This window comes from Tenrec ecaudatus, chromosome 17 (assembly GCF_050624435.1).
Source record: "Tenrec ecaudatus isolate mTenEca1 chromosome 17, mTenEca1.hap1, whole genome shotgun sequence".
Lineage (NCBI taxonomy): Eukaryota > Metazoa > Chordata > Mammalia > Afrosoricida > Tenrecidae > Tenrec > Tenrec ecaudatus.
Window position 1 is genome coordinate 79,704,922 of NC_134546.1, and position 4,351 is coordinate 79,709,272.

A 4,351-nucleotide genomic window follows, 5' to 3' on the forward strand; every position below is an offset into this window, starting at 1 on the left:
AAGGAATGTTTGTTTGGCCTTTAGGAGTATTTTCCAATCAAGTCTGATGTTGTGCCATGCCCTGATCCCAAAGTCTAATTTTGGTATTCCCTGGGTACTTCTTTGCTCAGTTCCCATGCTGTTCTGTTGCACCCCTTTTGTGCTTTGCCTCTATGTGGTGGGCGCTATTCCCACACTATGTCTCCAGTGTTGTCCCCTGTAGTGCTATGGGTCAGTGAAGGATGTCATGTCTCATAGTGGGGCCGGCCATATGGTCTTCCCTGTAGATTGGCTGCTCTGAGTGTGAATATCATCCTCAGGGCTTTCTTACCCAGCATGTGCTCCACTCTCTCTTCCTCCCCCTTCATTTGCTCTGGTGTGCTCTGATCAGACATGTCTCTCTCCCTGAGCTGCAGCTTCAGTGCTGTCCTCTAAAATAAATTCTTCTGTGGGGAAGGGCAGGTGTCCATGTAGTTGGAATTAGGGCCGGCCACTCAGAGCAGGCTAACTTTTATAGAGTTTAAATATCATCCAAGACATTTACCCCAGCAAAGTTCAGACCGTTGTATTTTTCCTTCTTAATGGCCACTCTCTCTCTCTCAAAATACGATGTTTGTTGTTGTTTTCAATGTTACTAAATTGACATAATTTAGAATTCCATTGTTCATATATTGTTGGAGACAACTATTCAACCCTACTGAATGCATGGAAAAACAATAGCAGACAGTAGAGGTGTGCGTACCTATGTGCTAACCAAATTTTAATCAAACTACAGGTCCTGGGCCATGAGCCATACCCTGTTAGCCAAAACCCTAAACTGAAGGTCTGTATAAGTAATAGGTGACCTTCTGTTTCTTTTGAAAAACAGGTTCACTAGCATTTTATCTACATTATAACATAATTCAATCATATCCAGAAGAGTCATACAATCATCATCACTATCGTTTCAAAAATGTTTCTTCTTCCTTGCATTCATGGTTATTCATGTAATTGCAATTTTAATTTGGCAAAGTATACACAATAAAAATTTCTCCAGTTCAACAGCTATTACATGTGCAAATCAGTGTCTTTGATTATTCCCTTCATGTTCTACAATCATTATTGATATCCTTTTCCAAATTATCCCGCCACCATTAATATGAACTAAATGCCTCCTAAGGAACAAGCTTTCCTCCTTCACCCCTGGTAACCATTAGTTAAGTTTTGTTTCTTTTTAAAAGTAGTTTTCTTGATATAATATCCACACAGCATACATTTACATATTTAAATCACTTTTTAAAGAGTTTTACATATATGAATACATATATATCATCATCATTCTAATATTCCTTCCCACCTCCAACATTCATTGTTTGCTCCCCAAATCACCTTACCCTCTCTACTACTCCATGCCCCACATGCCCCATAAACCATTATATAAGCTATTGTCTCTACGCATCTACTCTTTCTGTGCTTTACAAACTTGGAAACCCATTAGAAACACTAGAAAACAAAAACAAAACAAAAAGAGCAAGAAGAAATAATAATAATATAAAAATTAAAATAAAGAGTAAGAAAGAAAAGGCCACCCTCAATATTAAAAATTCAGACAAGAAATTTCTGTTGTGGAACAAGTGAGAAATATTTGACCCTAGAGCAAATTCTGGTTGGGTCAAGAGGTAAGTCAACTGGCCAAGTATCATATCTTGCCATGATCCAATCCACCATGATCAAGTTTAACTTTTGTCTGAAAGTAAAGCTTTTCAAGTCTGGCCTTATCTAGATAGACCTGCCGCACAGTATTTCCTATCATCTATGTTTTCGGTTCTCTGGTGCAAGATATCCTGCACCTGCAGGCTCTCTGGTCTTGACTAAATAACATGAATTTTAAGAAATTAGCGTTTTCTTTCAGTTAAGTCTTCAAAAAAAGCTTTTGTTTTCACTGTATTTTTTGGAGTGTAGATTAGAATAATCATCCTAATTTGGAAAAGGAGTCCGAGTAGAGGATTTCAATCTTCTGTGCAATCAGAACAATTGCAGACCTACAGCTAATCCAAATCACCCCCCAGTCTTTTGTGGGACCATAGCTTTATATTTCTCTTCAGTGGGACAAGAGCAATTGTCCCTCCAAGGGTAATTGTCTAGGACTTGTCCCTGATAGAGTTCTAAAAGACGGTGGGTAAAAAGTTTCCCTGTATCTGAGTGATCAAGGGTCAAGACTTTCTCCAAACCAATAAAATATACATAATTAGCAAAGGGATGACAAATGGAATTTCATTGATACTGTGAGCCACTGTCGAGCCAGGTCGAAGTTCTGAGTTGTCTTTGATATCATTAATGAGCAAACTGGCTTTATGCAACTCTTCTGCCACTTCAATGATAACCTGTAGCTTGTCTTCTGGAACTTTCAGCCAATTATTAAAAGCTTGTAAAAGCTTTGTTCTTACTTGTTTACCTGGTAACTGAAATAAGTACTTGTAGGATTCTAGAAAATTTCTTTAGACTGTTTCTTGAGCTGTCTCCACTGTTTTTAAATTTCAGAGCAGATGGTTTAAAGTGGGTATCCCAAATTGCTCGGTACGGGTCTGGAAATAGCTGTGCCCAGAATGAAGTTCCCATGTGACAATTCAGACCACAGTTCTCTGACGCCAAATTGAACGTCTCCCTACTTCATACAATTCTTCACCCTCAGTTGCTAGGCCCACCACCTTACTCAGTGTAAGAAAATACATCATTCAGGTTACCAATGTAATTATTCTTAATAAATTTAAAACATATTTCTTAATGCAATTGGGGTGTACTAATAATTCATTTCTTTGGAAGGAAGGGGATAAAAATAATCCTACTTTGGAAATATATTAACTTGCAAAATAATCACATTTTCTACATTTTGAAACACAGAAAACTGAGCTCCTGAATGCTGTCATTAGGAAAATGTTAGAAATTCTTTACATTTTTAAGGGAAGTGAAATATTTAATGAGACTCTTGCAGACAATGTCTCTAACTTCCACAATATGACCTTTCCGTGCATGGGTGTAGTAGGAAGGTGAAGGGGGGATAGTGATAGGGTTCACTTCTGAGTAACTTGAGAATAGGATTCCCTGGAGAATAGGATGCCCTGGAGTGGCTCACACAGGCTATAAAATGAGCTCCACGAGAAGCAGGAGGAAGGATCGCAGTACCCACACGAGTCATGAATGGATTGAATTCCTCAGTCCTGCAATCCCTGCACAGTGGATCTCCATGATCCAGATGACAGCTATTACCATCAGTGAAAAGGCATGGAACCATGGTGCACTTCCCAATCCACAGAGCAAGTTCGGATGACTGTTCTTGTGCAGGAGGCTTGCTTGCTGGACTAGAGTGTCTCGCAGGGGTGGGGGTCCCTTAAGAAAGTTGGACTTGCTGACGCAAGAAACTGGCGCTGAGTACTTTCCAGATGAGGCTTAATGGAGTTGGGCGCCTCAAGGCACTTCAGCAGAATGCCTTCAGTCTAATATTTGTAACAGGATGGTATGCTCTTCGGTCTCTTATTTTAGCAGACTTGAAGGAACTGTAACATGTCCTGATAAAGAACTCAGTAAAAATTCTAACTGACATTATTGCTATTGGAATTGCTCTGAAAGTGTTGCCAAAAGCAATCGGGTTATAACAAAAAGTAAGAACGTTATTGTGACCACCCGTTTCTCAAGTGGGTGCGTATCCAGAAACTGAGCCTTCACATATGGGGTGTTGAGGACTTTTACAGGAATGGGATTACTCACAGGAGGCTGTTGGGGATTGGCAGGCCAGCAGGTGACAGAGGCTAAAAAGGACAGGTGAGGTTACAGAAGTGGAGGGTATAGTGAGAATGTGTTAGCAATCTCATCGTTTTTCCATTCCTTTGAGACTCTTTGTCTCTGGAGCAGTGAATTGTCCCTGCCTCATTAAACTTGTCTGTTAATTCTGTGTAGCTATTACAATGGATATTAGAACCTAGAGATGTGCAATAGATAATACTGATGAAGACATTATCCTATCTGTGCAAGTTTATGAAGTTAGTCCCTTTTGTATACAAGAAAAATGTGGGCAGTCTAGGGCATCAGGCCCTTTTACAGAAAGAGTACTCATATTATAGGGACACTTCCTGGGCACATAGCTCAATCAGTAGCTTCACCCACATACCCATGGCAATATTGTTGTTGGTGTTAGAAGTTGTCCATCAGTCCCGACGCATAGCCATCCTGTGTAGAGGAGAATGAAACACTGCCTGAGCCTGTTCGATCCTCACCATCGTTCTTATTGTTGCAGCCACTGTGTCAATCATTTTCTCAAGAGTCTTCCTCCTTTTCAATGCCTCTCTGCTTTACCATGCACGAGGTCCTACTGCAGAGACAAGTCTATCCAGATAAC

General features: G+C 40.1%; 1 pseudogene; it reads right to left on the reverse strand.

The window, feature by feature from the left end:
- Positions 1 to 1,733: 1,733 nt before the first annotated feature.
- Positions 1,734 to 4,127, reverse strand: LOC142430532 (geranylgeranyl pyrophosphate synthase pseudogene; annotated as a pseudogene).
- Positions 4,128 to 4,351: the final 224 nt, after the last annotated feature.